We start from the raw sequence: 13,180 nt of genomic DNA on the forward strand, positions 1-13,180 counted from the left end.
TGACCGATTTGTAAATGTTTAGGCTCAAAAATGAAAGCCATATGGTTTTCATTTATTAATGAAACAGACCAATATATAGGTATAAGTTTTTCTCTTTATTAAAGCGTACATTCGTGTAATTAAAAAGCATTACTCACATTTTCTTTCTTTTTAATGCTCTAATATTTTAATTTTTATGTAATTCCACATAGGATGTTCAATAAAAGAAACTTTTCACTGACCATTTTTCTTTTGTGGCAATCATCTTATCACTTCTTGATTACCATTAAAATATTTGTGTCATATAGTCACAGGGATAGTAAAAATGACACACTAGTTAAATACATTTAGACCTGGTTCTGTTGGAGGAAAGAAAAGTGATTTCTGGTATTTTTTTGGAAACAACTTTGACTTAATTGGGAATAAAAAATTTTCAGCAAATAGTGAGCATGCAAAAATAGTTTATCCTGTGCAAAGAGCATTTCCTGTCCTTGGATGAGGTCAGGAAGAGGCATGGGCTCTGGACTAGGCCAGACTATGAATCCGGACTACCTGGCCACTAGCTCCGTTTATCTCCTAAGGGAAAGCGTTGCGACCGGAGGCATTCTCAAGTCCAGGACAACATGGCTGAGTTTAATCGGAAAGGGGCGCACCCCGTGCAGGTACACCGCTGACTTCCTCCTCTGGCTCACTGACAGGAAACCCTCACCTAGGTTCCTCTGGTGGGCCTGGGAAGGGGTGTGGCAGTGGCAGCGTGTGGTGGTGATTCAGCACTTCCGCTTCCCTGACAGGTCCGGAGTGTCTGTGAGGTGCTTCCAGGTGAGGTCCGCGTTTCAATTGGTGGAGTCAGTGAAGCAGGTGGCCCACTTGGTTTCCGTAGGCTTCATCCAATCCTGAAAGACCTGAAAAGCAGAATCCTCTGACCATCAGGACCTGACATCATGACTCCTGGGTCGCTCTGAGTTTGATTTTAGCATTTTTATTTTTATTTTTTATTTTTTGGTATCAGAAACTGAACCCAGGGGTGCTTAACCACTGAGCCTCATCCCCAGCCATCTTTTATAATTTATTTAGAGACAGGGTCTCTGTTGAGTTGCTAAGTGACTCGCTAAGTTACTGAAGCTGACTGTGAACTCAATCCTCCTACCTCAACCTCCCCAGTTGCTCGAATTACAGGCGTAAGCCACCACACCCAGCCAATTTGAGCATGTTTAAATCAATTGTATTAAAAGAATATAGTGCAAGGCCTGAAATTAAGTCTGCCTCGCCCGTAGTTACCTGGGAAGGCCTCCCCAACCTTCCCCGCTGTCCTCTTTTGGATAAGGACCCCACCCAGCAACCCCTTTCCAGAGGAGGCCTATCTCCGAGAGTGGGCTGCATTTCCCTGGCTGTCCCAGCGATTCCTCAGACTAGGCAGTGAAGTCCCCACGCAGGAGTTGGGGCCCCACCTCTTGATCCCACAGGGCTTGTCTCTGTAGACAGGCTGTCCACTCTGTTCTGGGCTCTGACCTGGGGAGGCCAGCCCAAGGCCTGCAGCTCCCTCCCCCAGGCCAGCGTGTGTGACCATCAAGACCTCTCGGTCTCCTCTGCCCAGGCTGGGCTATGAGTTCAGCCTCTTCCTCGCCATGGTGTGTGCAGGGTGCATGACCAGGCGTGCACCACCACAGGGCTGCAGATCTGCACGTCTCTCCCACTGGCCTGTGGTGGTTCACACGCTAGTCTATTTACAATGGGTGAGTCTTGATGTCTTAAAATACTGACTCCTGAAAATCACTCAAAATATGCCATTGTCTCCTTAGGTTTGATTCATCTATCTTTGTGTGGAATAAGTACATTTTTTTCTGCTAAAAATAATAAAGACAAATATATGAATTCTTCATGGTAAAAACTGCAGAGAGGCACATGTGGTCGTCTCTAACTCTGAGGGAGTGAAAATGAGAAAATGGTGTGAGCAGTGTGCGTGTGCGTGTCTGTTCATGTTCCTGCACCCACTGAATACTACTGATGCACATTTCTTTACTTATTTACATTACTCCTCTATAGTCTTCTTCTATCTCATTAATACATTATTTTCATTATTCTATTTGAGGTAAGTTCATATATAATTTACAGGGTTCATATATAATTCAAAAGGTCTGAGATTGAGATTCTCTTTAAAATTCTCTTTTTAAGAGTAAATGTGCTGTTAATAACAAATCTGGATATGTGTTCTGTGTGTGTGTGTGTGTGTGTGTGTGTGTGTGCGCCTGAGTGTGTATATATTTTACTGGGCTCTACTGGTTCTAATAGTTTTTAATTATAGTGGATTTTCTTTAGGGGGACAAATAATTTCCAATTCTTCTTTTTCTACTTTAGCAGTGGGTTTCACATAAAAAGACAACCTTCTATAAACTCCGTGGGTCAATCTGTGCTCTAGCCTGAGTGTTACTTGTTTTATTATGTGTGACATGATCAGAGGCAAAAATAATGTGTGTCACCTCAGTCATGTGCAATAACCATTTCACATCAAAAAGCCAACAGCCAGTCTGACTTCGAGCATCTCATGGTTCACAGGAAATGTGGTTACGAGACCTGAAGCACCGAGCAAGCATGAAATGCAATATTTTTCAACGTGGATGTAAACATTATCTGAAGAAGGAAGAAAGAAAGAAAAAGAAAATTTTAAGAGGCAAGGGGATGAAAATTGGTAGAAAGAAAAATCCTGGAAGAAATTAAGACTCTGAAAGTTGAATTGCCACAGGCACAGGCCGTGCTGGTGATCGCCTGAGTTCCTGGAACAAGAAATGGAGCAAACAGCGATTAATAAACTAAAGACCATTAACTCTACTGGACACCCAGTTTTCTTCAGCATGATGGGGAAGCTTTGATGTGAAAGAATCTCTTTTATTAGGAGGGAGTGTTGAGAAGCTAGGGACAAACACTGTATCTTGATCATATTTCTCCAAGGGCCATAAATATCTGCCGACTTGAAAGTTAATGCAGTTTGAAATTATCTGAAATCTTTGAAAAGAGTGGGGTTTACTATACCAACCACTGCAGGCATACACAAGGAGGACCCTAGCATCAGGGCATTGTTGAGCAAGGGATTCTTGGCGCTGGAAAGAAACAAGAGCAAGTAGGCACAATCGTTTCCTTTCTCCCTACTCTTGTAAAGTGCACAAATTCAATTAAAATTTAAAACTTAATGTTTTCCTGGGCAGTTTGTCTGAAAGGTAGCAGGAGACCTGTGCAGCAGCAGGAAATACACTGAAATACTTCATTGCACGAGTTTTTGGTTTTTAAAAGCAGCAGTTCAACTACTACCAATGAGAAGAACATAAGAGATGTTCCCAGGGCGAAAGCTGCCAATTCTCCAGTGGACAAGTTTTGAAGTCTATAATCATTTCATGACTGATAAACAGGCTAGATGAGCATGTATTTATGTGAAGCCACTGTCAAAGTTATACTTTTTTTCAGTAAACAAGGCACAGACAATTGTTTGAGCTACATTTAAAATCCCATTGCCTGTGCTGAACTGCATAACGCATTTAATTCAATGCACGTTGGTTGCACACATTCTGCCCTTGAAAGGCAGCGTGCTGTGCAGGTGAGTTGGGGATGCCTGAAGACCCAGGGCAGGGAGGGAGAGCTGGTGAGCACCAGGGTGGTCTAGCTTGGATGGGCTTCTTGCAAGATGTGGCAGGAAGTAAGCACTGGAGAAGCAGGGACAGTGGCAATGACGATTGCCAGGCTGGCATGCTGCCTTCCTGCTTTAAGCAAGAGAAAACCATTGAGAGTTGAGTGGAGGTATTATGCCAAGTGCTGATGGTCAGAAGGCTTTAATTTTTACCCAGCTCTTCCTGACTAAGGGCCTTCTGTCTCACCTAGAATTTCAGGTGTTCGTGTTTGTATGTGGTTTTATGTGTGTGCATTGGGTTGAGGTGAAAACCTAAGAATTTTGTACACTAGATTCTTCAGCCTGGGACTTGAGTGACAGAAATCTCAGACTTAGAAGAGAGGCCAACCTTTTGAAAAAAAGTTTTTTTTTTTTTTTTCTTTTGCAAAGATGTTCATTTTTGTCACTTAGGATGCCCAGCCCATTCACTAAGCTTCTGTAGTCATTTAAAATATAAAGTGGATCTTGGTGGTCTTTTATTATTTTTGTTACTACTAATATCATCATTTATATTAACTCATTACTTACTCCATACTCTACTTAGCTGTCAGATTAGAACACATTTTTGTTGTTTCTAAGTATGCATATACTATCTTTTCATAATTTGCTCATTTCAGATTGAAACATTAGGAACTGTCTTTGCCCCAAAAGATGAAAAGTGAAAAATTTCTCCATTTCGATCCATGAAGTTACTTTCTTCTTTCCAGAGTGAACAGTTTCAATCACTCTGTCCCTATAAATAGCCCTCTTGGAATGATTTTCATTTTCCCACCTGAAAGAATTGCTCTGGTCCCTCATAATTTGAAAACAGAATCCTCTCATTACCTCACTTGGTGGACAGGAAGTTATTAGTTGATGAAGGTGTAGAGTAACTTGTGGATGTCGATATATCTACGTGATCAATCAATCAATCAATCAAAAATGAGCTTCAAAAGAAGCTTACATTTTCTGGTAGCCACACACAAAGAAAGGGGAAAAAATTAACATTTGTGATATATTCTGTTTAATCCCATACATAATATTTATATTATGTACATAATATTTTATTGGACATGTAACTGGTGATTTCCTTTTGTTCATGCTGGTTCTCCCCGTCAGATGTGAAATCAAACTTCCTGCGTGTTCCAACCTAGGGCAGTACAAGATAGGGCAGGTGGCTCACGACCACCCAAGAGCGAGGCTCATGGTTCCAGATTTCTCGTTGAAAAAACAAAACAAAACAACTCATGTGACTTTTGAGGGATACAGGAATATTCAATCCATAAAGGAGAAAATAATCAAATTCATATTACCAACTTAAAACCTACACGATTAGAAATTTATGTTGGAGGGAAAACTCTGTTATAATCCTACAGATTTGTCTCCAATAAAAACAAAATGATGTACCCCATTTGTGTACAATGAATCAAAATGCAGTCTGTAAAAAATAAAAAATAAAAAACAATTAAAAACAAACAAACAAAAAACCCAGACACTTAGGAGTCCTTTGAAACTTCCCTAAGTAAAGATATGTTAAGCTCCTGGAATCATCTTCAAAGCCAGAAATTTTCTGGTCATTTTGTAGGAAACAAAACAACAACAACAACAAAAAGGTACAAATTATTCACCTATCATCAAGGAAGACCCTCTGATGTTTGTGCTTCAGCTTTAGCCCAAGACAGTCTGGCTATGCTAGGGACAGTTCACAGGAAGGCTGTTGAGAAAATTCAGACCCTAAATTCTACCTAACTCAGCCTGCTCAGGCTGCTATAACAAATGTTACAGCCTGGGCTGCTTAAACAATAGAAATTTATTTCTTACAGTTCAGGAGGCTGGAAATCCAAGATTAAGGTTCCGACTCCTTCAGTTCTCCTAAAGGGGACATACTTGGTCCATAGCTCTCTCTACTTTTTAAAACTGAATCTCCCACAGAACCAGGTTCTGTCTCAACTTTCTTCATCACATAATCCTACCATGGATTTATTATCACTATTTAATTAGTTAATTAGTTTATAAAGCAAAAATGACCCATGAACCTTCCTCTGCACAGGTAATCTAGGTCTCACAATAACCCACATCCAGCAATATGCGTCCACCTCTCATGTTCCTAAGCACCTGTCCCACTCAAGGTAAGCATGATTTTGAATTATAGACTCCAAATTTTTTCACTTTCCATTGTTTGTATCATGTTATTGAATGTATAAAAAATTTTAAAAATAAAAGTCTTGTTTTAACTGTATGATATTGCACACTCTGTGCCACTAGCTTAGGAATCATTTGTAAATGAATTTCATTAATATCATATTGCATTTATTGCAAATAAATATTTCTTAATGTCATTCTTCAGTTCTTTATCCACTTTCCACTGACACATGATCATTTCAGGTGTCTGCTATACTCAAGTGTCTCTGCCTGTACATATACACTTACTTCCTTTTCGTGCTATAACTCAGCACCTTTGAATTATCCCCTGCCATCAATCAAGGAAATGTAACTTCTAAGTCATATTTTTTTAGCAAATATGTGATCCACAATGTCCTCTTTTAAAACCTAGGGCCCAAATAGAATTTAAGGGCTCTCCAAAATTTTATCTTATGATTGCTGATTCAGCTAATATTTAGGTTCCATCAACTTATTGAATACCAAGGGGCTATGGCAAGTAATTTTTGTCCTGCTTGTATAACTTCTTAATAATGGAGTAGAATTTTTAGTGAGGAGGAATGAGACTTTTTAATCATACTGAACAACATATGCATCTGAGAGCCTTAGTTTCCATTCTAATTTATAATGACCTAAAGTTTCAGTTAACCTCTCCTCCCTTTATTATTTAAGTATTTCCTTCTCCTACTTTCTCACTGTGATTCTCTGAGAGTCTGAAAGTAGCACTCATCTCTCTACAAGAATGTCTTTCAAATCTTCCCTCTACTATCATTTTTGTGTCTCAGGCTAATTGCTGCATAAGCTCTCTTTAGATAAAGATTCTTATTCATGGGCAGAACAGAGTAATCCCAACATCCCTGAATTTGGGACAAAACTTCCAGATCTGGGTCACAGTTCTGGGAAGATACCCAAATTCCCATGCGCAATCCATTCCTCCAGCCACGGGCAGCCCCTGGTCCCCGGGAGCTTACCAGTTGCCATGGTCGGGGAGTTGACATCTGAGGCCTGGAATTTAGATAAGTCCTCTTATTTTCAGAGCAGTAAGGGCATGAGATCCAGAGGTAAGTACTTCAAAGGCAGGGGAGGAAAGTCAGATGAAATACAAATGGGTTAAGGTGAAAGCTGCTGGGACAAAGGGAGAGGCCTGGGGAACAGGGTGCATCCGGTGGGTAATGCCTTCTACCTCCATGGGACACTCAGAAACAGGCCCTAACAAAACAGTGTATTCTACCACCAACTAATTAAGGCCATATTCAGAAGTTAGCAGGTTAACACAATTTGGACTTTCCTTCCTGGGCCTCCAGAGGAGAGTCAGTCTGTGACTGTCTCTTCCCTGCCTGAATTCTCTTCTCTCCTCCTTTCCAGTGGGAGACCCAGTTCTGCCTTGTACCACAGGGTTGAATCAAGTCTAGGAGGACTGCTTTGTCAATTCTAGAAAGACTAAAGATGAGGGCTTTCTTGTTACAGTGGCCTATAAGAGTTCTCAGAGTAATACATTGAAAGAAAAAGGTATCTTTCTATGTAATATATTTAGAAAAAGAAAGTTCTTTCTCATCCTAGAAAGAATGTGACTTTGACAAAGAATGTCTTTCTGTCCTGTGTTTTTTTTTTTTTTGAGGACCCCAAACAGGGCTAACACAATTTTTATTTGAGTCATACACAGCCTCTTCAAATCTTATTATTGCCATTCAAAATTTCACAAAAAAAATGTTGAAATGTATTTGTTTATGAACTTGGAGGAAATTATCAGGTTTTTTATATGTATGCAAATAGTATAAAAAAATCAGCAAAAAAGAAAGTGATTGACTGAGGATGGGAACTATTTAGAAGGAGCTAGCAGGACAAACGACATCTTAAAATAAACTTTTTAGTTTGATTTGTTTAGTTAATTTAATTTACATGCTGCTAAAAATAAAAATTACAGTTGGGCATGCTGGCAAACAGCTGTAATCGTAGGGACTCGGGAAGCCAGGCAGAAGGATCACAAGTTCAAGGTCAGCCTCTTCGACCCAGCAGACCCTGTCTCAAAATAAAAACCACAAAGGCCTGGGGTAGCAGTTCCATGGTAAGTCACCCTGAGTAGTACCCAAATTAATAATTAACTAATTATTAAAATTACATGCAAAATACCCAATCGATAGAATTGGTAAAATATATATGGACCAACCATCATCAAGCCGTCATTGTTCTGAAGAAAAACTGACCTAGTGAAACAAACTTGGAAAAACTATACATGAAAATTTTATGAAGACTAAACAAACTACATTTTTTTACTGTCTTGTCTCAAAACATGATCATGAATAGTTGAAACAGCTCAGTTCTCCCTGGAAAATTATCTTTCAAATTATTGTAGAATTCTGATATAATTGTAAGTGTAGATACATAATGAAAACGTCACATGATGCAAATAACCAGAAGAGATAAAGTGTCACTCACCAGTGATGGTGTGATGGAGGACATAGGTCATGGCTCTCGGCTGACGGAGAGGAAGGGGTCAACACCGTAAGCCCCCAAATGGAACTGGCAAAAGCAGGAGGCAGAAAATACAACACTCAAACCGGGGTTAGACCATGTTTCTAGTAGAGCTTTGTGGTGGATTGTTGTGTGAGCAGAGTCAAGAGTGGTTGATTGTTCAATAATATCGTGTGGCTTCCTGGAAACTGGGCCATAATGCATGCATGTCATTGTGCCACTGTGTGGTGACCAGACCCTGATGTACATCCCCATAACCTCAGAGTCCCCCAGTTTAAGGGCCAATTTGAGAGGAGCAACACTGTGTGTTCCCTTTGGTCCTTGCTATGAAGACCGAGACCAGCCTCACGGTCCAGGTATCACCCATGGGCTTGGTGGGAAACTTGAGGCCAGCTGTCCTCCCAGCACAGAGCTTCTACCATGCCTGACCTGGTGATAAATGTACTAATGGAACATAATAGATATTTTTATTCAGATTTAATGAATCCTGTCTTGGGTAGAATGCAGTAAATAAGCACCGACGTCCAAATGACAGATCTCCAGTTGTTCAGAGGAATTTTAAAGAGATTCTCAGAGCTCAAATAAAACAATAATAACTAATGATTACCTTAGGGTATTTAGTGCAGTGATCTTTTCTAAGGGCAAATTCATCTCTTTAGTAGGAAATTATTTTTTTATAGGGGAATTTCAAGCACAGAGCATTCAATTCTGTTTACCTTGAGCTGGGCAGGAAAAGTTAAGTTCTTTTATAGGAAATACATAATGATTAGTTCACCCAGCCAGAAAGAAATAAAAGTGAACTTATTTATTTTGGTAAAGAGTTCATGTGTCAAGTAAAGAAGTTGACACAGAAAGATCAAATGCCTGAATGTTTAAAGAGATTTTTCTATTCAGCCTATTGCAATAGTGACAACATTCACTGATGAACATCTTAAAGATTTACAAGGAAGGTGTCCAGAGCTGATTGAGTCAGACAAACAAGGGATGACCAGCTTATCTCACAGGGTCTTGGGACTGATGTTCAAACTGTCCTCGAAATGACAAAGCTATTGCAGAAATAGTGTTTGTCACATTAAGAATTCAATTCAATTAAACACAAATTAATACATTTTTAATAATCACAAACGTTTGAAAGAATTAATGCCAGCTTATTCAACCAGAAAACTTGTGTAAGTTTGGAAAAGAATACCCATGTGGAATAAAAATGTGCACTTGTATTACATTTAATATTTAAAGCTATTACACCACAGAAACTATTTGTTTTTATTACCCAACAATGTTAAACTAATTTTGTTTACCAAAGATATGCCCAAATTTTGTTCATGTGAATTCTTAAAATGTTTTTGAGGCAAATTGTACAAGAAATTTTTTGCGTGTTGAAAATATGAGTTCAATTCTCCAGAATTTTTATGAGACTATTCAATTTACATAAGCTTTATTGATCTCTATACCTATCAAAATGGTTCTTTTTGAAGAAGGTTTCATAATCCGCCCTGGTAATGTCATCCAGAGGCAGAAAAATATCACACACACAATGAGAGGAGAGGTCTTTCTGACTTACTTGCATATAAACATACAAAAAGATGCACATTTAATAGCCTCAATTCTGAAACGCAGCCTGAGTCAAGCATAAAAACAGAAGAACAGAATTTACCAGTCCAACTATCCACTCTCTAGTGAGCCTGAGATTCCTAATTGATCTGAGCCAAAATGGATAAACAGAGAACCACAGAAGTCCTCTGCCACCTTCCACCCTCCAGAGACAAGAGCTCTACAGACATTAATCCATTCAGAAGGATCATGAGGTCAGGTCCTGAATCCAAAGGAAACTGGCACCCAGAATCAAGTGAGTGCCACACGTCCGTTCTACACCCATAGCAGAAGGGAGTCTGCTATGCAGAATTAGGGGCTGGACTCACCCTTGGCTCCCAGAGTCTCCAGTCAGGAAAGGACAGGACGCAAAGGCTGTTCGCGCTGTGGGTTTGTGGAGAGAATCAGATCCACTGCAAACCTGTTGCAGAAACTGTAAAGGAAAATGCAGAGTTCATCCACAGAAACGATCCTGCTTGGGCACTGCATGGGAGAACAAGCTCATTAATGAGGGGCAGGTCAAAGGAGAAGAGGGGACCTAGAGTTTCACAGTAGCAGGTAAACAATGCGATCGTCAGGTAGTTTCGAGAACCATGAAGCAGGATGGAATTGGGTTTTGCCCAATTGTACTCTGGGGTAGGGTCTGGTAGAGGTGGGCCATACCCGGATTATGGCAAGGTCAAGTTTTTCTTTGCAATTGGCATTTCCAGAAACACAAAAAAGATGGGGTTTTCTTGACCATTGCTCCTTTCCAGGAATGGGGGACTCAGACAATATCAATATTCCTGATATCTCCTGATATTTACCAGTGGGTTCCTTTAAAAATTAATTTTTCTTTACAGAAAAAATAACTTGTATCTTAGGAAGCTTGGACTCATTTAAAGATGGATTGAAGAAAAAAGAAAATATTTGGATAACTTTTATAATTACAGTTCTTTTTTTTTTGGATGTTTTATTTCCTTTTGGATACTTCCATTTTTGTAGAAAATTTGTATAATAAAAATAAATGTGCTACTGTTTTCTGATTATATAATACTTCTAGTAGTATGTATGTAAATACAAAAGAACAAAAATAAATGAGTCACTCATGTTTTTATTATTCAACAATAATGTATATTAACATGTTCCAAACTCTGTTAAATGTGTACTTGTTTGTATTATTAAGATTTATAGTCTAATCCTCATTTTCCTACGTAAAACTATCAAGTTCTACTCTTCAAGAAATGATAATACATTTTGTCATTTTTCCCAATCTCTTATCAAAGGGAATATTCTCAAAAACATTTCCTATGCCCATAGTACAAATTTGGAAATATTCAACATAATAAACTGTTACGTGAATAATGAATTCCACCTGTAATTTTATAAATGTGCCCCCAGCTGATGGTGTGAGAGAACTTCGCTGACCACTTTCCTGAAACAGGTCACTTGCTCTGTGTGCCCTACCACAGCTCCTTGTTTATTTCTTAACAAATCCACTGGCGATAATTTAGGTCCATTTTATTCCATGGTAACTTTTCTATTCAAGATGCAATTTCATCTCAAGGAAACTTTAATAATTAATATTTATTCTGAAAATTATTCCTTTCCTTAGGATTGTCCAAATAACTAGCATGTATGTCTAATTTTAATAACTACTGTGCACTGTAATCCCTCAGTCAGTATTGCTTTCTACACTTTCAGTTATCCTTCATCAACTATGATCCAAAAATATTAAATAGAAGATTCCAGAAATAAATACTTCATAAAGTTTTAAATTGTGCATCTTGCTGATTAGTGTGAAGAAATCTCACACTGTCTCTCATCCTGGGATATAAATCCTCCCTTTGTCCAGTGTATCCACTGTGTATACACTACCTGCCTGTTAGTCACTTAGGAGTCTTCTTGGTTATAAGATCAATTGCCAAGAATTCACAGTGTTTGGGCTCAAAGAACCAATTTTACTTAATAATGGCCCCCAAATGCAAGTGTAGTGATGCTGGCAATTTGGATACACCAAAGAAAAGCTATGAAACACTTTATTTAAGTAAAAAGGTGAATGTACCATAATACATTTTGAAAGAGGAGGAGAAAGACAGCAATCACATGACTTTTACTTTGGCATATTGCTATAATTGTTCCATTTTATTATTAGCTATGGTTGTTGATTTCTTACTGTGTCTAATCTATGTATTAAACTTTATCATAGGTATGTACATATAGGAAAAAACATGGGGTTCAGAACAGTCCTTGGTTTCTAGGTATCCCCTTAAGGGTCTTGGAACATATCCCCTATGGATAAGGGGTATGAGTATATTATTATTTTTTATCAAATTTATGTGATATTTTACATCTTTTGTTTCTTGGAGATGATTTTTTAAATTTTTATTTTTGGACACTGAGGACTGAACCCAGTGACTCTTAACCATTGTTACATCCCAGTCCTTTTATTTTACTTTTTAAATTTTGAGTTGGGGGTCTCGCTAAGTTGCTTAGGTCCTTGCTAAATTTCTGAGACTGACCTTGAACTTGCAATTCTCCTGCCTCAGCCTCCTAAGTCACTGGGGTTACAGGAAGGTACAACCATGACCAACTCAAGATAATTTACTTTTTTTAGTGCAAGATTATTTTCCTAAATTGTTAATTAGTGCTTTGGATAGAATGATTCTTTTTCTCCTGAAAACCATTTACAACTTACCATTTCTATTTCTATATGGTACTTTCATTGTGTCACTTTCTCTCAGTTTAGATGCTCATGCTGTGTTTTAGACCCTTCAGTGTGGGAATGATTGCCCAGTTTTCTAACAGCTCTCCCATATTCCACTCCTCTTCCTCTTCAGTCACTATACAATGAACGTTTTAGATTGTTCCCCATTTTCCTTTAAAAATAAGTCTGTAGGTATGTTTTAGCCAGCTTCACATTGTTGTGACAAATAGCACCTGACAGTAACAGCTTAGAGGAGGAAAGGTCTATTTGGCTCATGGTTTCAGAGGTTCAGTCCATGAGGGAAGGGCGTGGTGGAGGAAAGCAGCTCAGGCCCGGACAGCCAGGAGGGGAGCCACCAGGGACAAAGTCAAAACCGCAGAGGCAGCGCCTCCAGCCACACCCCACCTGCCCACACCTACCGACCACGAATCCAGTCCAATTACAACTCATCAAATAGATCAATCCGCTGGTCAAGTGCCAGGTCCCACTGTCAAACCATCTCACCCCTGAACATTCCTGCCTCGTCTCACACAGGAGCTTTGAGGGGCGCCTCAGATCTGTGGTATAACGAGGCCACGACGTTGCCACCATGTGTGGACACTCGATCCCTTCTTCTGTTCTCTGAAGCATGTCGTTTTCCTTTCTGCGGGGTGGGGTTT

Source organism: Sciurus vulgaris, assembly GCF_902686455.1.
Source record: "Sciurus vulgaris genome assembly, chromosome: 9".
Lineage (NCBI taxonomy): Eukaryota > Metazoa > Chordata > Mammalia > Rodentia > Sciuridae > Sciurus > Sciurus vulgaris.